At 50.0% G+C, this 27,778-nt stretch overlaps 7 non-coding genes and 1 pseudogene across 7 annotated transcripts; all 8 read left to right on the top strand.

The window, feature by feature from the left end:
* The first annotated feature begins 3,684 nt into the window (after positions 1-3,684).
* On the top strand, positions 3,685-3,756 carry TRNAA-UGC (transfer RNA alanine (anticodon UGC)). Its single transcript has one exon. It is a non-coding gene; the product is annotated as a tRNA-Ala (tRNA).
* A 298-nt stretch (positions 3,757-4,054) lies between these two features.
* TRNAA-UGC (transfer RNA alanine (anticodon UGC)) lies at positions 4,055-4,126 on the top strand. Its single transcript has one exon. It is a non-coding gene; the product is annotated as a tRNA-Ala (tRNA).
* A 13,085-nt stretch (positions 4,127-17,211) lies between these two features.
* TRNAA-UGC (transfer RNA alanine (anticodon UGC)) lies at positions 17,212-17,283 on the top strand. Its single transcript has one exon. It is a non-coding gene; the product is annotated as a tRNA-Ala (tRNA).
* Positions 17,284-17,641: 358 nt separating this feature from the next.
* LOC135903173 (uncharacterized) lies at positions 17,642-18,837 on the top strand (annotated as a pseudogene).
* A 2,406-nt stretch (positions 18,838-21,243) lies between these two features.
* On the top strand, positions 21,244-21,315 carry TRNAA-UGC (transfer RNA alanine (anticodon UGC)). The gene has a single exon. It is a non-coding gene; the product is annotated as a tRNA-Ala (tRNA).
* A 292-nt stretch (positions 21,316-21,607) lies between these two features.
* Positions 21,608-21,680, top strand: TRNAA-UGC (transfer RNA alanine (anticodon UGC)). The gene has a single exon. It is a non-coding gene; the product is annotated as a tRNA-Ala (tRNA).
* A 296-nt stretch (positions 21,681-21,976) lies between these two features.
* Positions 21,977-22,048, top strand: TRNAA-UGC (transfer RNA alanine (anticodon UGC)). Its single transcript has one exon. It is a non-coding gene; the product is annotated as a tRNA-Ala (tRNA).
* Positions 22,049-27,477: 5,429 nt separating this feature from the next.
* Positions 27,478-27,549, top strand: TRNAA-UGC (transfer RNA alanine (anticodon UGC)). Its single transcript has one exon. It is a non-coding gene; the product is annotated as a tRNA-Ala (tRNA).
* The last annotated feature ends 229 nt before the right edge of the window (positions 27,550-27,778 follow it).

The following is a 27,778-nucleotide window of genomic DNA, read 5'->3' as shown; positions in this document are numbered from 1 at the left end:
CTCCGTCGGAATTGTAGAGCAATCTGTCATCGCTTCTGAAAGTGGTCGGTTAGTAGTTTGCGATTTTCATGTTAAAGAGGCACTATGGCGAATTATTTGAATTTATGCACCAAACAAAGCTAGTGAGCGTTTAGATTTTTTCCGTTACATCGAAACCTTCTTGAAATGCGAAAGAAATGTGTTACTATTAGGAGACTTCAATTGTGTATGCATGGCTGAAGACAACGCCAAGAACGTACCGATACATGATAAGAGCGCATTGCAACTTAGCGCAATCGTTCAGGAATACGACCTAATTGATATAGGCGATGTACTGCGAGAAAAGCGAGTTCAGTTCACGCATTTCCAAGGCACAAGCCACGCCCGACATGACCGAGTGTATCTGACAGCAAGCCTCTTATCTTTTTGCAAAACATATGCCGTTAAGCACGTAAGCCTTAGCGATCATAGCTTAGTAACTGTTACAATAGGCACAAAGCGTAAAACGAGCACCTTTAATTGGGGCCTCTGGAAATTCAATGATAGCCTCCTGCAAGGCGAAATCTTTATCGAAGTAATAACGGCAAAAATTAAAGAAATGCAGGAAAACGACTTCATCAGCCCTGTCGAGTTGTGGGAGCACTTTAAGTGTGAACTTAAGATGAGCGCAATCGAAAGAGCTAGTGTCGTGCGCTACAAGGCAAGACAGAAAGAAACCGAGTTGCAGCGTACTTTAGACTATCTCTCAAATGCGGAAAGTACTGTTCCTCGCCTGCTTGCAAACAAAGTTAAAGAAGTCAAAAGGCAACTCGAGAATATTGATACGGAAAAATATCAAGGTGCGATGATAAGGTCGCGTGCCGAGCGGCTCTGGATGGGCGAAACACCTACCAAGCGAGTATTAAGCGACGAAAGAAGCTACGCTACGAGAAATGCAATAACAGCTGCGCTACCAAGGTGCGCTTTCCACAGACCAAAAGGTTATCGAACGAGCGCTAGTGCAACGTTTCAGAAACTTGCTAGGCTGCGTAGCGAATGTGCGAGAGGGCTTTGAGACCCATTTTCTGAAATTAATGCCACGATTAGAAGATGAAGTGAAAACACAACTTCAAAGACCAATAAGTATTAGTGAACTGGAAAATGCAATAGATGACTTGCCTACAGGTAAAGCTCCGGGGCCCGACGGGCTTGTTGCCGCTTTTTATAAATACTTTAGGCATCAAATGGCAAAAATGCTCCTCAGAGTTATAGAAGAAGCTTATGAATCTAAGATGCTGCCTCCGTCATTTAAAAGAAGCCATGTCGTACTACTACCAATGACCAAAGACCCTGTAAAATTATTGTCACTCGAAGCATACCGACCCATAAGTCTAACTAACACGGATTATAAGGTTTTTATGAAAGTTATAGCTAAGCGACTTCAGTCTGTGATTACAAACTTGGTCGGTGAACATCAAACTTCTGGAATCAAAGGGAGAACCATTCTCACGAATATTCATATGACCAGAAGTATATTGGAACTATGTGACCTAATGCACGGACGGGTAGCCATGATTCAACTCTACTTAGAAAAAGCTTTCGATAAGGTAACCCACAGCATTCTTTTCTCCCTCTTAGAACACATCAACGTAGGTAACATCATTTATGATGGAGTAAAAATGGCCTACACTGGCTGTTCTTCAAAACTAATTATTAATAAAAAATTAACCGAAAGCATTACAGCATACTCTGGTGTAAAACAGGGATGCCCTGTCAGTTCATTGCTATTTGCAATTTACTTCGAACCGCGGTGTTTAAACCTAATGATGAATAAAAACATACGTGGTTTCCGGCTCTTATCACGTGAAATAAAGGTCTTATCCGATGCTGACGATATCGCAGTATTCTGCACTGATAAAGAAAGTATTCAGGAAGCTATGCGTACCGCAAGAACTTTCTGCAGCCTTACAGGAAGTGCAATATGATGGCAAAAATGCTTAGGTTTTTGGCATGGTGAATGGAAATCTACGCCAGAAATTTTGGACACTATAAATTTCACCGAGACACCTGCTACTTACCTCGGCGTACCACTCGAACATTACCGCGACACGACCGAGCAGTGGACAGCAGATACTGATCGGGCAAACGAGCAAACAAGAAACTGGAGAGGACGGAATCTCTCAATGTTTGCGCGTGCAACTGTGTGTAACTCATTCCTCGTGGCTAAAGTGTTCTATATGTTGCAAGTGTTACGTATGTCTAGGATGTGTGTCCAAAAATTGCACAGGATATTCGCAATGTTTGTTTGGGGATCGGGATGGGAACGTACAAGCAGGTTAAACTTATTTCATTCCGTGAACAACGGAGGTCTTGGTTTGTGTAATTTGTTTTTAAGACAAGTAGTCTCAAGGTTTATCTTCCTAGGCGACCAAAGGAATGCATTTCTACAAACTGTTATACACGTCCAACTACACAATGCCTTATCTGAGTTCATTGTTACATCATGTGGGACGCCACAAGTAGTGAAAGGATATATGCGCGAAGTGGTAAGCGCTTTTCGTTTGCTCAAAGCCCACTTCTCACTTGAATATTTGTCTGTAGTCGGCCGGCAGAAATTGTATAAAGACCTCGTGGATATTTTGTGCCCCGTGCCCGTATACCGCTCAACATACGCTCTAGGGCCTGAACGCAATGTCTTGAAACGCATAAAAAGAATGCCTATCAGGCCTTCTACCAAATCTTTCTTCTTTCTTGTGCACAGCGGCACGCTTCCCGTAAAACGATGGCTAAGAGAGAAGGGTTTGTTTGTACCATGGAGTACCGATTGCGGTATATGCAATAAACCGGAAAATATAGACCATATATTTCTAGATTGTTGGGACTCGGTGTTCTTGTGGGATATCCTACAAAGAACAATCAAAAAAGAATTCCCTCTGACACCATTCGGTATCCGCTTTCTGCCTTTTGAAGTGACGGGAGACGTGCCGTGTGACACAATAATGTTGCTCTGCATGCACAGTGCCTGGAAGACAAGAATGGATGTAAGGCATGAAGCTCTCCAACCTCGTTCTGCTCAAGAATATTTCGTGGAAAACATGCTGCACCTACGTAACACACATAAAGCCAAGGGGGAGCAACCAGCGTGGCTACCCATATTAGACAAATTGGCCACAGTTCGGTTCCTTTAACCAAGCTGCATTACCCAGAATGCAGCCGGTGTTTTTACCATAGTACAACTACCTCTTTCTGTTTTTAACTCTAACGCGTGGAATGTTCTACTAAGAGCAAACGTGTTACCTTTTTTGTACGTGCGTTGTGTGTAAAACAGGTAACAAAGAAAAAAAAAAGGGCGGGTTTAGCTCAGTGGTAGAGCGCTCGCTTTGCATATGAGAAGTCCCGGGTTCAAGCCCCGGCATCTCCAGTGTGGTGTATAATTGAATTTTTTATCACTTTACTTCGCAACACTTAGTAAGCAATTCAACTATTTAAAAAAAACGATACTACGTCAATTCCACATAAACAAGGAATACTTGCATTTCTCGCGCTGGCTTCCACGCCTCCACGTCGCCACAAGCGCCGTTTCTTTCACGACAACGCTTAGGATGACTGCAGGCACATGAGGCGTGTAGCAACAAGCCTGATCGAAAGAAAGCTTTTTCCACTTTTTATTGGCTGCTGGATGTGAAGAACAATAAATGGTCTACACGAGACTCCGTTTATTGTTCCGTGGGTGTAGCTCAGTGGTAGAGCGCTCGCTTTGCATGTGAGAAGTCCCGGGTTCAAGCCCCGGCACCTCCAGTGTGGTGTATAATTGAATTTTTTATCACTTCGCAACGCTTAGTAAGCAGTTCAACTATTTAAATAAACGATACTACGTCAATTCCACATAAACATGCAATACTTGCATTTCTCGCGCTAGCTTCCAGGCCCCCACGTCGCCACAAGCGCCGTTTCTTTCACGACAACGCTTAGGATGACTGCAGGCACAACAGGTGTGTAGAACAAGACTGATCGAATGGAAGCTTTTTCCACTTTCTAGTGGCTCCTGGATGTGAAGAACAATAAATGGTCCACACAAGACTCCCTTTGTTGTTCCGGGGGTGTCGCTCAGTGGTAGAACGCTCACTTTGCATGTGAGAAGTCCCGGGTTCAAGCCCCGGCACCTCCAGTGTGGTGTATAATTGAATTTTTTATCACTTTACTTCGCAACACTTAGTAAGCAATTCAACTATTTAAAAAAAACGATACTACGTCAATTCCACATAAACAAGCAATACTTGCATTTCTCGCGCTGGCTTCCACGCCTCCACGTCGCCACAAGCGCCGTTTCTTTCACGACAACGCTTAGGATCACTACAGGCACATCAGTTGTGTAGCAACAAGCCTGAACGAAAGGAACATTTTTCCACTTTTTAGTGGCTGCTGGATGTGAAGAACAATAAATGGTCCACACAAGACTCGGTTTATTGTTCCGGGGGTGTATCTCAGTTTTCTGCTTCCGGCAGCCGAGCTGATCGGATCCTTTAATCATGGCCTCAAGCGGGGCGGCGACAACGGTCACTTTGGGTCGCGGAAACAGGTTCAGCAACGACGATGAAAGGGACTACCAGTTTATTTTGCCCCAACTGCCAAAAGGCGAATTGTTCTCAACACCGTCTTTTTACACGGTGATGTAAGAGCGAGGCCGTACAAGGTCGAGGATTTTCGGGATGCGCTTACGCCACAAGCCTGCTGGCGGAAGTTTTGTGCCTCGGGGCCTACCAGGTCAATCACGTGTGGGCCGTGACCCTCAGTGACGCAGCTGAAACAAAACGCCTGCTGGCCCTGAAAGAGCTTCAGGTGAAAGGGCGTCGATGTGTCATCGTCGACCCGCAGGACCAGCTGGCGAAACTGCGGCTTCACTGGCTGCTGTACGGTGTTTCCGACGAGGACGTCCGCGCGGCATTCACAACCTTCGGCAAGGTAGAAGAGGTGAGCAGGGAGCGTTGGCGCGTCCAAGGCATGGGAGACAAGACCTGGACCACCCGGACCGTGCTACTGAAGCTGAGAAGCGGCATTAAAGTGGAAGACCTGCCTCACCAGGTCCGCGTCGGCGGAGAGCTGGCATTGGTGGTCGTACCTGGGCGGCCCATGCAGTGCCTGCGCTGCCAAGGGACAGGACACGTACGCCGTGATTGCAAAGTCCCCCGCTGTTCGAGATGCAGACGGTTCGGCCACGTCGACGCTGACTGCGTTAAATCTTACGCGGCCGTGACAGGACCAGCAGCGAGTGATGTTGCTGCAGAGCACGTCATGGACGCAGTCGAGACAGAAGAAGCTGCTAAGGGAGCCGGTGTGCAAGTGCCTTCATTGACGACAAATGCCACGACGGTACCGGAGGTCGCTCAAGCCAAGGTAGTCGAGGGTGCTGAGCAGGTGACTGGGCCTGCACGTGTCGAGAGGGACGAAGACCCTGTGAAGGCAAGTGTTAATGAAGGCGAACGCGAGGACACTGAGTCAGCGATGCAACAGGGCGAGGGTGCAAACGACGGGGACCGGGCGGCTAGTCTCGGTGCCACCTCCAAGCGCCCCCGTGACGAGGGCGGAGACAAGGACAGCGCGGCATCCAGCACAAGTGACGGGCCGCCAGCGAAGACGCCTCTTGGGAGGCGGTCGGTCTTCAAGCCGAAGCCAAATGTTCCGCCCGAGAGAAAGCCTGGTGACAAAGCACAGCAAAAGAATAACGCCGGGAAGACGGGTGGTCCCGGAGGCGGCTAGCCGAGGGCTGGTCGTGAAAGGTAAGCACCATGCTCCGGGTCTATCTCATACTTTGGTTCATAATGGCTCCTAATCCGTCGCTCACTATTGCCACACTAAACGTGAGAGGGTTGGCGGCCAAGCGTAGGGAAAGCCAAGTCCTACGGTTGGCCGCTGACCAAGACCTAGACGTTCTAGCTCTCCAGGAGACAAAGGTTGACGGAGAGGAGGAGACCGGGAGCATGGTGCGGCGTTTCATGACGATATTATGCGGTCGTGAGCCATGCGGTAGGGACGTCCGCCGGTTGTGTCCTGTTTGTTAAGAAGTTGCCTGGCCTTGTTGTTAAAAATGTATTTTCATGTCAAACCGGAAGGATCGTATTGTGTGTTTTTTTTTCGTGAATTGCAATTCAGAGTCATGTGCATATATGCACCGAATGCTGTGGAAGAACGCGCTTCATTTTTATGCGAAGCATATTACGAGGGCTCAACCCAGCTCCTCAGGCGCGGCGGTGACCATGAAATCACGTGACACCGTGACGTCACGACAGAGGAGAAGTGGCTTTGGCTCAACTCTTGCAAGACGGGCTGGGTGGGAATCGAACCAGGGTCTCCGGAGTGTGGGACGGAGACGCTACCACTGAGCCACGAGTACAACGCTTCAAAGCGGTACAAAAGCGCCTCTAGTGAATGCGGTGTTGCCTTAGAAACGCGCTGTTTCTAAGGCGTGCGTCTCTTGCTCAGGCGCACATTTCGTTGCCGCGCCGAACGCTGCTTTGCTCGACGCTCACCGCGTCCAATGCGGGGCGCGTAGTCGCTGCCCTGTAGCCCATTGTCTTACACCCCTTGGCGGGTCGACGGGAACGCTGTCGCGTTCCACTCTTGAAGGCGAAGAAGTAATGCATGAGTTGTTTCTTCGTCTAGCCGAACCAAATATAGCCAAGCAACAGCAGTTCACCAGGCTAAACAGTGGTTCAACAACTAAAATAAAGGCTAGTATGCTTCGCATCCTGGGCTTAACCTTACCTAAGCCACAGCCATTTTTTTTTGCGAACATTTTTCAGTATATTAGCACTGATAAGTGCATGGTTTTGTTGGGGGATTTCAATTGTGTTTTGAGGGCTCGGGATAGAGTCAATAATGGTGGTATTCGCGAAAAAAGCAGTAGTGTGTTGACTAAGCTAATTAGTGATAATGAACTGGACCATGTCTGTGAGTGCCTGGAGGGGGAGCGGGAAGTCATGTACACACGATGCCAAGGTAGTAGTCATGCGCGGCTAGACCGCATATACGTATCGCAAGACATAATTCCAAAGTGCCATAGTTATTCGGTGGCACCAGTATCGTTTTCAGATCACTGCATTGTGAAATGTCATATAGGCACGGAGAGGAAGAAACAAGATTTTAATTGGGAACTATGGAAAATGAATGCCTTACTACTAAAAGAGGAGCCATTTGTAGAGGCAGTACTTGAGGCCGTCAGGAAAGTAAGTGAAGAAAACAGTGAAACAATAGCAGAGAAATGGGAATACTTCAAACAAAACGTAAAAATGAAAGCTTTAGAAAGATCGAGGTGCTTACGATTTGAGAAGGAAATGAAAGAAAGGGGCTTACGAAAGACACTTAAGCAGCTGATAGCGCTTGAGTGCGAAGAGCCTGGGACGTATAAGCAAGATGTAGGAGCCATTAAAAGAAAAATCGAGCAGCTTGACAAGGGACGGTATCAAGGTGCGATTGTGCGAGCAAGAGCAAATGCATTAGTAGCTGGAGAGACGCCCACTAAACAAGCGCTGGGACTCGAAAAAGCGCAAGCTCGACGGAATCATGTCGACAGAATTTTATGGAACGGCACAGTTGCCGACGATAGTAGGAGCATAGGCCGAGCGTTTCGAGAGTATTATCAGTCACTCGTTGCGTTTCAAGAAGTGAATATAGACGAGTTCAGAAGTGCCTTTCTATCTCGGATGCCGCGAGTGAGTGACGATACAAAACAACGATTGGAATTTAAAATAACAGAACGTGAAGTTGAGAAAGCGATTGATGATTTGAACCAAGGCAAATCACCTGGACCGGACGGTCTGGGCGCTTGTTTATATAAAGCTTTTAAGAAAGAACTGTCGCCGTTACTAACAAAGCTGTTTAATGATGCGTATGATAACAACACTTTGCGGTCTTCTTTTGGAAAAGCTCATACCATACTCATTCCTAAGAGTGACCAAGTGGAGAATCTTAGGCTAGTAACATCTTACAGGCGAATATCTTTAACCAATGTTGATTATAAGGTTTTTATGAAAGTTTTGGCTGCCAGACTTCAAAGCGTCATAAATGACATAGTGGCAGATCACCAAACGTGTGGTATTAAAGGAAGGTCCATTTTTCCGAATATTCACACGATGCGGTGCGGGCTGGAGGGCTGTGACGCCACCTCGGGTGGAGTCGCGGTGCTCCAGCTGGACCTCGAGAAAGCGTTTGATTGTGTCTCTCATGATATTGTTTTTGCCATTTTGGATTACGTTAATGTTGGTTCCATCATCACTGAGGGAGTGGCGTTGGCGTACCAAAACTGCACAACACGCTTACTTGTGAATAAATCATTGGGGGCCCCCATTAACATCAAGCGTTCTGTGCGTCAGGGCTGCCCTCTCAGTTCTCTTTTGTTTGACATTTACATAGAAACTATGTGTTTGGCAATAACTGAGAATGAGCAAACATGCGGGTATAGCTTGGCAGCCACACAAATCAAACTCTTGGCATATGCAGATGACATCGCGGTATGTTGTACAAGCAAAGAAAGTGTGACGGAAACAATAAGGGTAGTGAAAAATTTTTGTGATGTGACGGGCAGTAGAGTGAACTGGGGAAAGTCCCTCGGTTTGTGGCACGGAGAGTGGTCTTCGGCCTCGGACCTTTTTGCAAATGTGAGCTGGATAAAAACCCCGACCAAGTACTTAGGTGTCCCCATGGGCAGTTACAAAAATAGCGACGAATACTGGACGAACCAAGCAAAAGAAACAAGAGAAAAAGCAGACAGGTGGAAAGGCATCAAGCTGTCGATTTTCGCAAAAGCAACTGTGTGTAAGGTAACGTGACTGGGAAGTACCGGGCTGGGGGCGTTTCCAGCGCTCGTTCCGCACGGACGTGTTTTTCCGTAGCTCCGGATTTTCGCCCCGTTTGCTGGTTTCTTTTCCCCGCTACTGGAACTCTGTTGTTTATGGACCGCTTTGGCGGTTCGTAATTACTACTGGCGCCTATCTACAAGGTACGTCGTCATCTACACCCTCCTGCTGCGCCGTCGAACTCGAGTTCTTGTGTGGCTTCACGAGTGCGAGTGCCCCCACGGCACTCGCCGCGCCGGCGCGGAGCATCCAAGCTGCTGTCCGCTGCGTCGAGGGAGCGGAACATTACCGATGCAACTGCCATCCAAGCCAGGGACGTCTCCTCCGTGGGGACAAGTGCAACGGGTGAAGGCGGCACCCTGAGCATGGATACCACCAACATGGAGCAGAACAGCCCTGCTGTCGTGGCGCACACCTCAGCCAAGAGGATGAAGGAAGCTACTGGCCTCCCATCGGATGAAAATGTAGCTCCAGCAGCCCCGAAAAGACCTCGCTCATCACAAGGCCTGCCTGCACGACCGACACGCACGTCTCCGGAGTCGCCAACGACGTCGTGGTACAAAGTGGTTATCAAGCCTCGTGCTAGATATGACATGTCCACTCTGCACAATCGTATCATTCAAGCGGCCCTGGACGCCTGCCTCGAGACTTCCCGATTTCAAGGTTTTGCTCTACACAAACCCACTAATACGTTCTCAGTATGGGTGTCTGCTATGGCACTAGTTTATAAACTCGAAGAACTGCAACAAATACAAGTCTCAGAAGAGTGTGTCCTTCCAGTCCAGGCGTACCTCGCCAGTGGTACAGATTTAAGACGCTACGTGGTTAATGGCGTTGACCTTGACGAAGAACCCGAGAGGCTCCTGCAGGAACTATCGTGTCCCACGCACAAGGTCGTGGCTGCTCGCTACCTAGGCAGCGGTCGTACGTGCCTAATCACGCTTCAAGGTCCTAATTCCCCACCTGAACGTATCCTGTATTACGGCTGCGTACTGCGCCCGCGTCCGTTCAAGCCTTCCGTTGTGTACTCCTACTCTTGCTTTAGACAGGGACACATGAAATCATCCTGCCCCTACCCACCTAAGGACGACACCATGGAGCCTGAACCGTCGGCATCGTTTAGATGCGGCCTATGCCAAACAAACGATCATGACATCACTTCCACGACGTGTCCTACGAAGTTGAAGGCCACTAAGAAGGCTCGGCAACGCCATTCTCGACAGCCAGCAAGGACCCCTCGAGATTCATCAATGCAACAAGTCCCTGTGTACAACCGTTACGCCGTTCTGGCCTCGCTGGAAGAGGATGCTAGCCAGGTGACAGAAGCATGTACAGAGACAAGTGATGCTGCCACTCGTTCCTATAGCGCAGCTGTTCGGTCGTCCACTTCACGGCCGCAACGGGCATCTCAATCGATAGAAGACACGCCGCTTCCTTTGGCAGACGAAGAGTTCGAGATCGACGCTCGCCTCGCCAACCTTGAAAGGGAGATCCAACGTCTCAAGGACCGCCGTACAGTGCTCCGGCGTCGTCATGACGGAGCGCGGCCGTCGCATTCGCCGTCGTCGTCTAGTCCTGCTCATATGGCTAACCCGGCATCTGTGTCGAAGCCTCTTTCACCCCAAGAACTCTTGCGCTTCGTTGCGCAACAGCTCCAGCATCTCACCTCGGTTCTACTGGCCAATCTTAATCTATGATGGCTGCTACGTCTTCAAGAGTGCCAGAAGGCATCTTACAGTGGAACTGTCGCGGCATCGCGGGGAAGGTCGGAGAGCTGCGTCAGCGTCTCAGATATGGGAAGCTGCGTGCTTGGGCTCTACTACTTCAAGAATCCAACGGCCTGCCACCCATTCCAGGATTTGTGGCATACTCATCGCCTTCAATGTTGGATCGTAGGAGTGCTACTCCCGACGTCCCTCCAGGAAAGGCTGCAGCGTATGTAAGATGCACTCTTCATCAGACTCGTGTTGATCTTTCACGGTGGTGTACTCTATGGCAAGAAGTCGTGGCCGTATTGGTTCGTCTCCAACGCACGGACGTTATCATCGTTTCATACTATGCCCGGCCTTACAGCGGTCGTGCGGCTCGGTTGTGTCTCGGCTGGCTGGCGCACCTACGACAGAAACATCCTGGTTGCCCCATTATGGTCGCAGGAGATTTTAACGCGCCCCACACCACATGGGGATACGCTATTTCCAGTGCGCGTGGTACATGTGTGCTGGACACATTTACGGACGCCCAATTCACTCTCCTTAATAATGTGTCAGTGCCTACTCGTCGGCGAGACCACCGCCACACTCACCGGACTTATCTTGGTGGCTAGGAAGGACGACCATCTCGTGGTCATGTGAACCCGACTGCTGGGGTAGCGACCATCATCCGATTCACCTTGGCTTATCTTCGGGCGGAACAAGCCGCCTCCGCCGCCTATGTCGAGTGGTGGACTGGGATCGATACAGGGTGGTATCAGAAAGCAATGTATCCAACTTCATGGTTGACCCGTCCCATTGTCTTAAGGCGGCATTGGTTGAGGCGACACGTACGTCGTGGGTTGATGAATCCCGAACCGCTCCTGATTTGCAACTTCTGCGCCTCTGGGCGTCGCGCCGCCAAGCAGAACTTGCATCAGAACGTGACCCTGCATCAAATACCCTTCGCTTAGAGGCCCAACGCCTTACTGCAGTAGCTCGGCGCCATGAACACCGCTTAGAACGTGGCCGCTGGATGGACTGGTGCTCTTCTCTCGGACCTTCGTCGTCCAATGCCTCCATTTGGCGCACCTTCCGAGTAATGGAACGTGGTCGGCGCCCTCCAGAGCCCGCAGCCTGCGCCCTGTTAGCATCGGGCCAGACACCAGCAGTATTCGCAGAAACTGTCGCCCACACCTTTTTTCCGGCTTTGGACACAGCACCGCCTCCCTTCGTTGTTCAAAACTGCCTTCCTGCGGACGCAGGCACGCCACCTACGCTCTCTGACATCGAGGGTATACAAGCTCCTTTCACTATGGCGGAATTTTTAGCGGCAATCGACCTGTCGAAGCCATGCAAGGCACCAGGACCGGATGGCATACCGTATGAACTTTATAAAAACACGGAAGGCAAGGTTCTCGAAGTGCTGTTGGGGGCCATAAACGAAGCTTGGGCTACAGGAGTGATTCCCAATTCTTGGCGGCATGCAGAAATGGTCCCTATTCCCAAACCCGGAAAACCCCAAGATAATATCGCTCATATGCGCCCAATAGCACTAACCTCAACGTTAGGCAAGCTGATGGAGCGTATGCTCGCGACACGTATTACATGGTGGCTCGAGCGGTGCTCATGCTATCATCCTGGCCAAATCGGGTTCCGTGCTCATCTAGGCGCAGAGGATGGCCTTGCGCACCTATCTTCTATGGTTCTCATCGGAGGCCGCTCCCGAAGAATTCGCACGATTCTGGCAATGGATATTCGTAAAGCATACGACCATGTGAGTCACGAAGCAATTGTCGGAATTCTCCATTGGCTTCACTTCCCTAGCCGTGTCTGCACATTCGTCGAAGCCTTCCTGTGCGCTCGCACCTTCTCCATTCGCCTGGCTGGCCAAGCAGTAGGTCAGTTCGTCGCACATCGGGGTGTCCCACAAGGATCTGTGCTCGCACCAGTCCTTTTTAATATTGCTCTCCTTCCACTAGCCTGGAAGCTAGCCACGATATATAACGCACAGTAGATAATGTACGCGGATGACATCACTGTCTGGTCAGTTTATCCTGAAATCTGCCACCAAGAACAAGCGCTCCAAGAGGCCCTGAACATGACGCACAACTGGTGTGCTCAGATAGGCCTTGACATTTCCAAGGACAAGACGACGTACATGTCAGTAGCGAACAAGTATGGGCGCCGTCTACTGGCACTCCGGCCTCTTCAGTTAACTCTGAATCAGCAACCATTACACGAGGCTGCAACTCTCCGTGTACTCGGCCTTGAAATGGATTCCTCCGGATCTGCGGGACCATGGGTCAAGAATGCAAAGCAACAGGCCGCAGAAACGATACAGTTGATACGTCGGATTGCGAAGAAATCTGGTGGAGCGAGCACCAACATGGCTCGCCTTCTGGTCCGTTCTGTATTGCAACCACGACTCGTCTACAGAGCCCAGTTTCATCATCTCACGAAGGCACAATGGGCTCGCCTTGAGGCCATTAATAATGAAGCTATGCGGGCCATAACGGGATTACCACGTCTCACTCCGTTGCCAACTCTACAGGCTGAGTCCCAACTCAACACTATTGACGACCTCGTACACCAACGTCGGTGCGCGCGCGCCCTAAAGCCATCATATTTCGGCTCGGCTGCTTCACTGGCCCGGTACATGGGGCACGAAATAGACAATCCAGCATCTACGAGACCCGATGTAGCTCCGTGGGAAAGGGTACAATTAAGTGACAATAAGCCTCTTGGTCGTCTGTATAGCCCGGTTCCTCGTCAGGCGAATGCCCATATTTCCCGCCTTCATCGCGCCGATGACAACCAAGACGATACGACTCTTGTAGCATACACTGATGCCAGTGTTAATGGCACCATGATTCACACAGCTCTCGTGTGTCCATTGATACCAGAGGCAGGCCAAACGTGCTCGTATGTTGCCGATCCTGCACCACCGGCCTACCTTGCCGAGCTTGCTGCCATACGAGACGGCTTGGCCGCGTTGCTACCTGCTGTTCAAGATGCTCGATACTCTCAACTCATCATTCGCACAGACTCGACTCAAGCCATCCACGACATACGTAGGGTATCTCGGTCCACCCTATTGTCAGATAGCATTCACCGTCCTGCTGCCACTACGAATATCCTCATACGCGTCCAGTGGGTGCCTCGAGCAGCCCTGCCGGGTCTCCTTGAAGCAGATATGGCAACCCACCCACAGATTACAACATACCCACTTCCACATTTTCCTGAAGACGCCTGTGGACGACTGATCCGGGAAAAGGAAAACCTCCGACGTACCACACGAGCTCTCATACCTCCGTGTGGGTCAGACCTCCCTGGCGGGTTAACCCGCCGAGAGGAGGTTACGTTAAGGAGGCTACGTGTCGGGGTCGCGCTCACCCCGTCTGTGACCGCTCTCTGGCCACAACAATACCATGGTCCTTACGGCTCATCGTGCCCATTTTGCAACACAGGAATCCAAAATGTGACAGTAACACACCTATTATGGACGTGCCCAGGGCTTCATCTAAGCCGTCTCCGCCATCTCCGGGCAACAGGCCTTCGGCCTGGCCGCCCACCCGACCTTGAACGTTGGATTCATGGACCCCATCATCGTTCACTTCTAGATTTTTTGCACGAGTCGAATCTGTTCATGTATTTTTAACATCTTTTGTATTATGCCTAAGGGCATGCTTTCGAATAAAAAAAAACTGTGTGTAACATCTTTTTTATCACGAAGTTGTGGTACGTCATGCAAACGTTGTACTGTTCAAGGGTAAACGTGCAAAGGTTGCACAGAGTGTTCGCGGTTTTTATCTGGGGCTCTACCTGGGAAAGGAGTAGCCGAACCAATCTGTTCCGGCACGTGATCGGGCGACCGGGCGACCACGTTTCCAGGCGACCACGATCGGGCGACCACGTTTCGCCACTTAACAACTGTAATCGCACAGCGAGGGACGCGCCTGAATGTATCCGATGTTTCTGGAAAGTTATCGATGCTTCTACCCGGCTGTCTGTTGTCGCCGAACCTCGTGTTATCTGATTTCATCGCGTAACGCGAATGGTGTAGAACTTTGTGGAAGGCACGCGGGTCCGAACGATTAGTCTGGAACATTCGACGACTGCTCTATAAAAGCCGACGCGTTTGACCCGCTGATCAGATTTTCGACGATCGCCGACTGTGTTCGCCGCTTTCGTTGTGCTATAAGTGTAGCCTGTTTTGTGGGCACAGGTTCGCCCAATAAAAGCTAGTTTTGTATTCCACAGTACTGCTTCTTTCTTCGCCGTCACTACCACGTGACATCTGGTGGAGGTGCTTTACGTCCATGTACCGGACGCCCCCGACAAACCGTAATACAAGCCCGGACCGCAAAGACAACACCAGCACCGTCCCGGAACATCGAGCAAGCCGCCGTCTTCAACAGCTGCCCTCGGAGCACGGACTTCTACCTGAGAAGACCAAGAAGATTGTGGACAAGGCAACCCCAATGGCAGCCCCAGCATCCCCCATCGTGCTGCAGCAGCCCAGGGAACCTCCGACGTTCCGCGGATCAACATTCGAGGACCCGGAAACCTGGCTCGAAACGTATGAGAGGGTCGCTAAGTTTAACAGTTGGGACAGCGACGACAAGCTGCGGCATGTCTATTTCGCATTGGAAGACGCCGCCAGGACGTGGTTCGAGAATCGGGAAGCCACCTTAACCACGTGGGACCTTTTCCGAAGCGGCTTGCACACGTTTACAAGCGTCGTGCGAAAAGAGCGAGCCCAAGCTCTACTAGAAACCAGAGTGCAGCTGCTAAACGAGACGATCACAATCTTCACGGAGGAGATGGCCCGTCTTTTCCGGCACGCCGACCCGGAAATGTCGGAGGAGAAAAAAGTTCGCTTCCTGATGCGCGGCGTCAAGCAAGACCTTTTCGCCGGACTTATTCGTAACCCACCGAAGACTGTGGCTGAGTTTTCTGCAGAGGCATCGACGATCGAGAAAACTCTGGAGATGCGCACCCGGCAATATAACCGCCAGGGGCACACGCCGCAGTATGCCATCCAAGGACTAGGTTCGGACGACCTTCAAGAGACCATCAGGGCCATTGTGCGCGAAGAACTGCGCAAGGTCCTGCCTTCGTCGCAGCCTCAAGTGGCCTCTATCGCCGACATCGTGAAGGAACAGGTGCACCGATCCCTTGGAGTTCCTGAGGTGCAACCAGAACCACCGCAGCCGGAAGTAATGACCTACGCCGCCGCCGTCGCCCGCCGTCAAGGCCCCCCTGCGCGACCGCGCCAAGGTCCTGCAACACCGCAATTCCGTCGTCCACCGCCACCGCCGCCAGCGCGCCCACCCGTCGCCCAGCGCACCTCTACGAGGAAGACGGACATTTGGCGAGCCCCCGACCACCGCCCGCTCTGCTATCACTGCGGAGAAGCCGGCCATGTGTACCGCCGATGCCCATACCGCGACATGGGACTGAGAGGGTTCGCCGTCAACGCGCCGCGTCCACAGCTTGGGGAGCGCCCACGTGACATTGCCGATTACCTAGCCGCCACTCAGTGGAACTCTCGACGACCGTCCCGTTCGCCGTCACCAGGCCGCTACCTGTCGCCGCAGCGCCGTCCATACACTGGCCCAGCCCGGGGCCGCTCTGCGATCCCATACCCGGAAAACTAAAAGCAGCAACCGATGGAGGTGCGGTTGCTGTTCGTCGAACTGACGAAGATCCTCCGCCGCCGACGAAGACGACGAAGAGACCATCTCGACGACATAACGACACGCCGCCGTCCCGACGAAGTCTGGAAGCCAAAACTACACCGACGAAAGACGACTTGACGACGCGACGTTCCAACCTCAGTTCAACACGACGCAGCCGTGATCCAACGCCAAGACCTAACTGCAATGCCAGACAAAGAACAACCGACCTCGACGTGCTTCTCGACAGCCACGCAGTCACTGCCTTAGTCGACACAGGGGCCGATTACTCCGTAATGAGTGGACACATCGCCGCCCAGTTGAAGAAAGCATTTGAGTATTTATGTAACGTTAAAAGGAAAACATTGTATAAAGATATTTGCGATATTGTATTTCCAGTGCCATTGTACAGAGCGCTGTACAGTGGAAGATCAGGACTGGATGCCCTTAAGCGAGTGAGAAATATGGAGGTGCCTACTGGGGTAAAGACATTCTTTTTTAAATTACACACAGGAACACTCTAAGTGAAGACATTCATGGAAGAACGTGGCTTTCTTGTACCCTGGGGCTCGCACTGCTTGATTTCCAAGCAACCAGAAACAATAGACCATGTCTTTTTGCATTGCTGGGCCGGAGTGTTCTCCTGGGAAGTCCTACAAAGAACAATGAAGAAGGAGTTACTGTTAAAACCGCATGGCATCAGGTACTTAGCGGTAACGAATGACGATGGGGTTCCCTTCGACCTAATAATGCTCAAGGGCCTCCATAGTTTATGGCGTGCAAGGATGTCTGGGTACTATTGCGACCCGGACGCTAGGCCTGCGCGTACGTATTTCCGCGAAAGCATGTCTCGTTTCATTGAAATAAAGAAAATACAAGAATGTGTACCCGAATGGCTGCCGAGGATAGAACCTCTGACAGCACTGAAAGAATTTTAATTAGACAACGCCAGTCCTTATAGGACTGATGGCATGTATGTTCTTTAAAAATGTTTTGTATTTGTTAATTGTGCATTGTCAGAAAAAAAAAGGGGGGGGTGTAGCTCAGTGGTAGAGCGCTCGCTTTGCATGTGAGAAGTCCCGGGTTCTAGCCCCGGCACCTCCAGTGTGGTGTTTGAGTTTTTTATAACTTTATTTCGCAACTCTTAGTAAGCAATTCAACTATTTAAAAAAAAACCATACTACGTCAATTCCACATAAACAAGCAGTACTTGCATTTCTCGCGCTGGCTTCCACCCCTCCACGTCGCCACAAGCGCCGTTTCTTTCACGACAACGCTTAGGATGACTGCAGGCACATCAGGTGTGTAGCAACAAGACTGATCGAAAGGAAGTTTTTTCCACTTTTTAGTGGCTGCTGGATGTGAAGAACAATAAATGGTCCACACAAGACTCCGTTTATTGTTCCGGGGGTGTAGCTCAGGATTCGGCTTTCTGCCGCGCTAGCGAGCGGACGTGCCGATCATGAGCTCCGTAGGAGCGGCTTCAGCGGCCCAGCAGGGCCGCGGTACCAGGAGTTTTGCCTCAGAAGACCCGGAATACCAAGTTTTGCTGCCTCAATTGCCGACAGGTCGGATAGTTTTAAATACAGTTTTTCTGCATGCGGATGTGCGTGCCAGGCCGTATCGTGTGGAACATTTCCGAGATGCATTGGCTAGCTTAGGCCTACTTGCTGATGTCATCGCCCTAGGCGCGTATCAGATGAGCCACGTTTGGGCGGTTACTTTCAAGAGCGACGAAGGCGTGAAAAGGCTTTCCAGCACCAAGAACCTCAAGGTGAATGAACATCGGTGCATTGTCGTTGATCCAGCCAATCAGGCCGTGCGGCTGAAGCTGCATTGGATGCTTCATAACGTGTCGGACGAGGATATACGGACAGCCCTGTTACCGTTCGGAAAGGTCACGGACGTTTTCCATGAAAAGTGGCGTGTTCAAGGAGTTCAAGATAAAGCATCGTCGACACGGGTGGTGTCCCTGGTTCTGAAGACGGGTATGACCATAGAAGACCTGCCCCATCAACTTCGTGTAGCTGGTGAGCAGACCCTATAGTTGTGGTACCGGGCAGAGCACCCCTTTGCCTGAAGTGCCGAAACACCGGACATGTCCGACGTGACTGCCGCGTCCCGAGATGTGCAGTATGCCGTCGCTACGGCCACCAGGATACGGAATGTGTTAAGACTTACGCATCCGTCGCAGGACCTGCTTTCCGAGAGGACGTGGCTGACCTGTTAATGGACGAGGCTGACGTTGATGAGGCTTCCCGCGTGCTAGTACCACCGGCGGACACAGTCGCAACACCTTCTGTGCCGGCGGCTAAATCCACGAAGGTGGTAAATGTGCTGCCTACGGGCCCGAAAGATGCAGTGCAAAGGGCATGCGACGAAGGAGCCAAAGAAGAATCGGCCGCAAAATCCACCGCTGCCGAGGAGACCGCCACGGTGCACGGACCGGCAACTCCCTTGATGGGCGTCGAAGAATCGAGTGCAAGCAGTGCGGCTATGAAAAGAGCGAGGGACTCGACCGGCAACCTGGACAGCAACCTTGACAACGGGGCCAAAGACGAGCCACCGCCAAAAGCGCAGGCGGGTCGTCGTATGCCCGTGCCCCTGAAGCCAAACATCCCGCCGGACAGACGACCAGCGGCAAAGCCGCCTAAGTAGGACCCGGCGCCTACCGGGGCGCCCGGACTAACGTCGTGAAGACATGGCGTCCTTTTTGGAATCGGGCTTCGCGTACGCTCTAAAGGTACGCGTGTGGATCGAGCGGTTTTCAGTGCAAAAGTTATGCATGCATTTTTTTTCTACAGTGTGTCCGGATCGCTTGTTCTTTAGCGGCACCGTGCGATCGGCTTGCTTTTGCAGATAAATGGCGGGGAAACTAGAGAGAGCACTGAGAGTTGCCACGTTAAATGTTCGTGGCCTTGGAGCGCGAAGGAGGCAATATCAACTTAGCCGCTTGTGTATGGAGAAGGAACTCGATGTAGTTGCCTTACAAGAAACTAAGGTAGAAACCCAAGAGCAGACCAATCGCATGGTGACGCCTTTCACGGCGCATTACAATGTGTACGTGTGCCATGCGAATGGCACATCAGGCGGATGTGCGTTGTTAATACGGAAGAGTGCTGGTATCATTGAAGAAAGTGTAACTGTTTCTGAAACTGGCCGCTTGCTTATTGTAGATTTTTCTTTTTCTCACGATTTGTGGCGGCTCGTATGCGTTTATGCGCCAAACAATGTGAATGATCGATTTTTGTTTTTTGAATCTATCGAGCAATATCTAAAATGTGATCGCTTCGTCATATTTCTTGGTGATTTTAACTGTGTGTGTTCTCCGGAAGACCGACTAAAAAGGGAAAGGGTTCGCGATAAAAGTGCTCTCCTTTTGAGCAGACTAATTGAAAACCACAACTTAGAAGATGTGGGCCTAGTCCTCACTGATGGTATCATTCCGCAGTACACGCACATTCAGCGAAATAGCCGAGCAAGGCTGGACAGAGTGTATGTTTCTGACGTCTTGATCACCCTTTGTAATAGTTATAACGTCGCACCGCAATCGTTCACGGACCATAGCTTGGTAAGCTTCTCGATTGGGGAAAAAGTTAAAAGAACACGATTCAACTGGAACATGTGGAAATTCAACGAAAAGCTGCTTGATGATGAACCATTTGTGCGAAGAGTTAAGGAAAAGATAACAGAGTTGATGACAAATGAGGATGAATATTTTACTGCCACATGGGAGGAATTTAAGATTCAAGTTAAGTTCATTGCAATAGAAAGAGGAAGCAGCCTTCAGCACGATAAATTACAGAAACAAAGAGAGCTGCAAAGACAGCTAGAATATCTGTCAAGCGCAGAAAATGCGGGTCACGATCTATTAGCTGAAAACGTAAAGAAAGTAAGACGCGAGCTTGAAGTTATCGACGAAGAGCGATACAGAGCAGCAGTTATTACGAAGTTGTGGTATGTCATGCAGACGTTGTACTGTTCAAGGGTAAACGTGCAAAAGCTGCACAGAGTGTTCGCGGTTTTTATCTGGGGCTCTACCTGGGAAAGGTGTAGCCGAACAAATCTGTTCAGGCACGTGAAGGAAGGGGGGCTGGGCTTGGCGCATCTTTTTGTTCGACAGCTTGTCAACCGCTTTTTGTTTTTTCGCGATGTGCGCGATCCGTTTTTGCGCACCGTATGTCAGCTCAGGTTGAGCGATGCATTGCCTGCATATGTTGTCAGTACGGCAATTATGACCGGAACACTGCGTGGTTATTTTAAGGAAGTGGCCGACAGTGTGCGTTTCCTTTCAGTTCGTTTTTCAAACTATTATCTGTGTCACGTGAAAAGGAAAACACTGTATAAAGATGTGTGCGACATTGTGTTTCCTGTGCCGTTATACAGAGCCATATACAGTGGAGGGCCAGGACAAGACGTCCTTAAACGGGTGAAACGAATGCAGGTACCACCAGGTGTTAAAACCTTCTGTTTTAAGCTCCACACAGGAACGCTCTCTGTGAAGACTTTTGTCGAAGAACGAGGCTGTTTTGTGCCGTGGGGATCCCACTGCTTGATTTGTCAGAAGCCGGAGACCATTGATCATGTTTTCTTGCATTGCTGGGCGGCGGTTTCCTTATGGGACGTTTTAAAGCGAACGCTGAAAAAGGAGTTACCGGTGGACCCCCAAGGGTTCAGGTATCTGCCAATTAAAGATGAAGACGGAGTGTCGTATGATCTTATTATGTTGAATGCCCTCCACTCTATATGGCGAGCTCGCATGGCCGGGTACCATTGCGACACCGACGCTCGGCCAGCGCGTATGTATTTCAGAGAGTGTATGTCCTCATTCATTGAAATGCACAAAATGCAAGAGTGTGTACCGGATTGGCTGTCGAGGCTCGAACCTCTGACAGTCATGAAGAACTTTTAATTTAACAACGTCAGTCCTATGAGGATGGACGGCTGTCTAGCGCTTTTTTGTTTCGTCTTCCTTTTTCTCTTGCAAGAGGCTTGCATCTGTGTCATTAGTGTGAAATTCATATGTGCGATGTTATATTGAAAACCGGTAATAAATAAAAAAAAGGGGGTGTAGCTCAGTGGTAGAGCGCTCGCTTTGCATGTGAGAAGTCCCGGGTTCAAACCCCGGCACCTCCATTGTGGTGTATAATTGAATTTTTTATCACTTTATTTCGCAACACTTAGTAAGCAATTCAACTATTTAAAAAAACGATACTACGTCAATTCCACATAAACAAGCAATACTTGCATTTCTCGCGCTGGCATCCACGTCGCCACAAGCGCCGTTTTTTTCACGACAACGCTCAGGAAGACTGTACATCAGGTGTGTAGCAACAAGCCTGATCGAAAGGGAGCTTTTTCCACTTTCTAGTGGCTGCTGGATGTGAAGAACAATAAATGGTCCTCACAAGACTCCGTTTATCGTTCCGGGGGTGTTGCTCAGTGGTAGAGCGCTCGCTTTGCATTGTGAGAAGTCCCGGGTTCAAACCCCGGCACCTCCAGTGTGGTTTATGATTGAATTCTTTATCACTTTATTTCGCAACACTTAGTAAGCAATTCAACTATTTAAAAGAACGATACTACGTCAATTCCACATAAACAAGCAATACTTGAATTTCTCGCGCTGGCGTCCACGTCGCCAAAAGCGTCGTTTTTTTCACGACAACGCTTAGGATGACTGCAGGCACATCAGGTGTGTAGCAACAAGCCTGATCGAAAGGAAGCTTTTTCCACTTTCTAGTGGCTGCTGGATGTGAAGAACAATAAATGGTCCACACAAGACTCCGTTTATCGTTCCGGGGGTGTAGCTCAGTGGTAGAGCGCTCGCTTTGCATGGGAGAAGTCCCGGGTTCTAACCCCGGCACCTCCAGTGTGGTGTATAATTGAATTTTTTATCACTTTATTTCGCAACACTTAGTAAGCAATTCAACTATTTAAAAGAACGATACTACGTCAATTCCACATAAACAAGCAATACTTGTATTTCTCTCGCTGGCTTCCACGCCTCCACGTCGCCACAAGCGCCGTTTTTTTCACGACAACGCTTAGTATGACTGCCCGCACATCAGGTGTGTAGCAACATGCCTGATCGAAAGGAAGCTTTTTCCACTTTCTAGCGGTTGCTGGATGTGGAGAACAATAAATGGTCCACACAAGACTCCGTTTATAGTTCCGGGGGTGTAGCTCAGTCATTCTGCATCCGGCAGCCGAGGTGTTCGGATCGTAGGGTCATGGCCTCTTCCGGGGCAGCGACAGCGGCCGCTTTTGGTCGCGGAAACAGGATCACCGACGACGATAAGGATTATCCGTTTATTTTGCCTCAGCTGCCGAAAGGACGAATTGCATTTAACACCGTGTTTTTACACGGTGATGTACGCGCCAGACCTTACAAGGTAGAAGATTTTAGAGACGCCCTACAGCCGACGGGACTGCTGCCGGACGTGGTATACATAGGGGCGTACCAGATAAACCACGTCTGGGCGGTGACCCTGTCTGACGCCACTGCGACGAAGCGCCTCATGGCCCTTAAAGAACTGCAAGTGAAGGGAAGACGATGTGTCATCGTGGACCCGCAAGACCAGCAGGTGAAGCTTAGGCTTCACTGGCTGCTCTATGGCGTTGCAGACGAGGACATACGGACGGCGTTCATGGCTTTCGGCAAGGTGGAGGAGGTAAGCCGGGAAAGGTGGCGCGTCCATGGCCTGGTTGACAAGACGTCGACAACCAGGACTGTGCTTCTAAAGCTGAAAAGCGGCGTGAAAATGGAAGACATTCCTCATCAGGTCCGCGTCGGCGGAGAGCTGGCCTTGGTGGTCGTGCCTGGTCGACCCATGCAGTGTCTGCGCTGCCAAGGCACGGGGCACGTCCGCCGGGAGTGTAAAGTTCCGCGCTGTTCTCGCTGCAGACGGTTCGGTCATGTTGACGCCGACTGCGTCAAATCCTACGCAGCCGTGACAGGCCTAGCAGTGAACGACGTGGCCGCAGAGCACGTCATGGACGTGGTCGAGACGGAGGACGCCGCTACAGGCATCGGAGACCTGGTACCGACAGCGGCAGTCAGCGAGACGTCGACCGTCGGCGCAGAAGGCACGGTTGCTCAAGGTACTGAGAAGCGGAGTGGGAATGCGCAGGGCGCGACTGCTGTGGACCCTGCGACGGGAACCCTGCGACGGGAACCCTTAGTGAAGACCCGCCCGACAACGGTATGACGACAATGCAGCAGGACGAGGCCGTGAAAGACGGCGACCGGACTGAGACTCTTGGCGGCCCGGTCAAACGCCCCCACGACCAGACCAAGGACCAGGGCGAGGGTGCGGCCAGCACCACCGAGGGACCACCGACAAAGACGCCCCAGGGGAGGCGGATGAGCTTCAAACCAAAGCCGAATGTGCCGCCTGAAAGAAAGCCTGTGCTCAAAGTGTCGACGACAAACAACGCCGGGAAGCCGGATGGCCCCGGAGGCGGCTAGCCAAGGGCTGGTCGTGAAGGGTAAGCACCATGCTCCGGGCCTACTTTTCTCGCTAGATGAAGATGGCTGAAATACCGTCTCTTAGTATTGCCACACTAAATGTGCGAGGGTTGGCGGCTAGTCGTAGGCAATGTCAGGTCCTACGGTTGGTAACGGACCATGACATAGACGTACTAGCCGTCCAGGAAACCAAGGTTGACGGAGAGGAGGAGACCAGGAGCATGGTGCGACGATTCACGACTAGGTATTTTGTGGTGGTCAGTCATGCGGTAGGCACCTCCGGGGGGTGCATTCTTTTGGTGAAGAAGCTGCCGGGTTTACATATTCAAAGTGTCTGGTCCTGTCTGGCTGGAAGGATTGTTTTATGTGACTTTACGATCTCTGACTTTGAGTTTCGCGTCATATCGTTTATGCTCCGAATTCTGTAGACGAGCGTGTCCTCTTTTTTTCGAACCTTTCACAATATGTTTGCTGTAATAAGCGCGTTGTCTTATTAGGGGACTTCAATTGTGTGTTGAGTGCTAGAGACCGAGCCAACAATGCCGGTGTGCGTGATAGAAGTAGTGATGTTTTGTCAAAATTAGTTAATGAAAATGAACTTGATGATGTTTTTCAATGTCTGGAAGGGGGGCGTCAAGTGACATTTACGCGTTTTCAAGGCAGTAGTCATGCGCGACTGGATCGCATGTACAGCCTCCCTGATTTTTAATAATATAGCGCGAGCGTCGACTGAACTGCTTATAACTGCTTATAACGGCGATAAGCGTGCAACAAGGCGAGAGTTCGCGCACGAGCCTTGTTGCCTTGTTGCACTCGCCTTGTTGCACGCTCTTTTTGCACGCTTATCGCCGTTTTAAAGCGCTCACCAGCAGTTCAGTCGACGCTCGCGCTATATTATTAAAAATCAGGGAGGCTGTACATTTCGTTGGACATGATTCCAAGATGCCACGGTTATTGCGTTGTACCCGTGTCATTTTCGGATCACTGCCTGGTAAAATGTAACATAGGTATAAGGAAAACGGAACATGCTTTTAATTGGTACCTATGGAAACTCAATGACTTGTTATTAAATGATGCATCTTTTGTAAAGGCAGTACGGGATGAGGTTAATGAAATACGCGAAGATGCGGCTGATACAATAGCAGAAAAGTGGGAATGTCTTAAACAAAAAGTTAAAATGAAAGCATTAGAAAGGTGAAGCTGCCTCAAATTTGAGAGGGAATCTAAAGAAAAGGGTTTGCGAACGCTACTTCAGCAGCTGATAACGCTTGAGTGCAAAGAGCCTGGTCTTTACAAAGACGATGTGCGGTGCGTCAAGGAAAAGCTTGAACTGTTTGACAAGGAACGCTATCAAGGTGCCATAGTGCGAGCACGAGCAGATGCACTAGCGGCAGGGGAGACGCCCACTAAAAGGGCGCTCGGTTTAGAGAAGGCACACGGACGACGAAACCATGTCGATCACCTTTTAATGAATGGAGCTGTTGTTGACGACAACGAGAGCATAGCACACGCCTTCTTCCAGTACTATCAGTCGCTCTTTGCATTTCAGGAAGCGAATTTAGAGGGTTTCAAAGCAGACTTTCTGCACCGCATGCCGCGTTTGAGTGATGAAGCTAAGGAGCGATTAGAAGGGAAAATAACGGAGAGGGAAGTCGAAAAGGCAATCGACGATTTAAACTTGGGCAAGTCACCGGGACCAGATGGACTCAGCGCCGCCCTATATAAGACATTGAAAAGAGAACTGGCCCCTTTATTAGTAGAAGTATTTAATGAAGCGTACGAGCAGAAATCATTGCCACCTTCTTTTGGGAAAGCGCACACCATTCTAATTCCGAAAAAAGGTTAAATTAGATAAACTGAGATTCGTATCATCCTATAGGCCCATATCACTAACAAATGTGGATTACAAGATATTTATGAAGATTTTAGCGACCAGACTTCAAAGCGTCATAAAGGAAATCATTGCAGACCATCAGACTTGTGGAATCAAAGGGCGAACAATTTTTTCTAACATCCATAAGATGCGGTGTGTGCTCGAGTGCTGTGACGTCACCGGTGGCGCCGTTGCAGTTCTTCAGCTTGATCTTGAGAAAGCGTTCGATTGCGTCGCTCACGTTATTTTGTTCTCCATATTGGATCATGTTAATGTAGGTAGCATCATCACTGAGGGTGTGGCCTTGGCGTACCAGAACTGCACTACAAGGTTAATTGTTAATAAGTCTCTGGGGGCCCCCATTAAAATCATGCGGTCAGTGCACTAGGCTGTCCCTCAGTCCTCTGTTATTTGCTATATACATAGAAGCAATGTGTGTGGCCATTACCGCAAATAACAATATACGTGGTTTTAGATTAGCAGAATCCGAAGTGAAGCTGCTAGCGTATGCTGATGACGTTGCAGTGTGTTGCACAGACGAACCAAGTGTGACTGAAACAATTGCTGTAGTGAAACATTTCTGTGACGTCACGGGCAGCAAAGTCAATTGGGGCAAATTCCTCGGGCTGTGGCACGGGGAGTGGTTTTCGGCACCGGAATACTTCGCCAATGTCAACTGGGTGAAAACTCCGACGAAGTATCTGCGCGTTCCCCTCGACAGTTAGAAAAGCAGCGATGAGTACTGGAGGAACCGAACTAATGAAACGAAAGAAAAAGCGGACAGATGGACAAGCACTAACCAGTCTATTTTTTCAAGGGCAACAATTTGTAACATGTTTTTTATAGCGAAGTTATATTATGTTATGCAAGTGTTACATTGTTCCAGGGCAAATGTGCAAAGGCTGCACAGAGTTTTTGCTGTCTTCATCTGGGGATCAGCATGGGAGAGGGCTAGCCGAACCAATTTGTTTAGAAGAGTGAAGGACGGGGGTGTTGGCTTGGCACATCTTTTTGTTCGTCAACTTGTCAACCGCTTTTTGTTTTTTCGAGATGTGCGCGATCCTTTTCTGCGCACCGTATGTCAACTCAGGTTGAGCGACGCGTTGCCGGCGTATGTTGTTAGTACGGCAAGCATGACTGGAAAACTTCGAGGTTATCTTAAGGAAGTGGTCGACAGCGTGCGTTTCCTGTCAGTTCGTTTTTCAAATGATTATCTGTTTGAAGTGAAAAGGAAAAAAACTGTATAATGATGTGTGCGACATTGTGTTCCCAGTGCCCTTATACAGAGCCATATACAGTGGAGGGCCAGGACAAGACGTCCTTAAACGGGTGAAACCCATGCAGGTGCCACCAGGTGTTAAAACCTTCTTTTTTAAGCTCCACACTGGAACACTTTCCGTGAAGAAATTTATGGAAGAGCGAGGCTTTCTTGTGCCCTGGGGATCACACTGCTTGATCTGCAAGAAGCCCGAAACCATCGATCACGTGTTCTTGCACTGCTGGGCGGCTGTGTTCCTCTGGGACGTCTTGAAGCGAACATTGAAGAAAGAATTACCTGTAAACCCCCAAGGTATACGGTATCTGCCAATTAAGGATGAAGAGGGAGTCCCATACGACTTTATTATGTTGAATGCACTCCACTGTATATGGCGGGCTCGCATGGCAGGGTACCATTGCGATGCCGACGCCCGCCCGGTTCACATATATTTCAGAGAATGTATGTCGCGGTTCGTTGATATACAGAAATTGCAAGAATGTCCACCGGATTGGCTGTCGAGGCTAGAAGCACTGACAGCCATGAAGGAATTTTAATTGGACGACGCCGGTCCCGTACGGACAGTCGGCATTATCGTAATTTTTTTTTCCTTTTTTTTCCCGCAAGCTTGTATCCCTGACATGTGTGTAGTATTTGTATATTCAGTGTTATGTCAAAAACTGGCATTAAATTAAAAAAAAAGGGGGTGTAGCTCAGTGGTAGAGCGCTCGCTTTGCATGTGAGAAGTCCCGGGTTCAAACCCCGGCACCTCCATTGTGGTGTATAATTGAATTTTTTATCACTTTATTTCGCAACACTTAGTAAGCAATTCAACTATTTAAAAAAACGATACTACGTCAATTCCACATAAACAAGCAATACTTGCATTTCTCGCGCTGGCATCCACGTCGCCACAAGCGCCGTTTTTTTCACGACAACGCTTAAGATGACTGCAGGCACATCAGGTGTGTAGCAACAAGCCTGATCGAAAGGAAGCTTTTTC

This window comes from Dermacentor albipictus, chromosome 2, assembly GCF_038994185.2.
Source record: "Dermacentor albipictus isolate Rhodes 1998 colony chromosome 2, USDA_Dalb.pri_finalv2, whole genome shotgun sequence".
In the NCBI taxonomy this organism is placed as follows: domain Eukaryota; kingdom Metazoa; phylum Arthropoda; class Arachnida; order Ixodida; family Ixodidae; genus Dermacentor; species Dermacentor albipictus.
The sequence above is the reverse complement of the archived record's forward strand: the minus strand, read 5'-3'. Positions and strand labels throughout refer to the sequence as shown.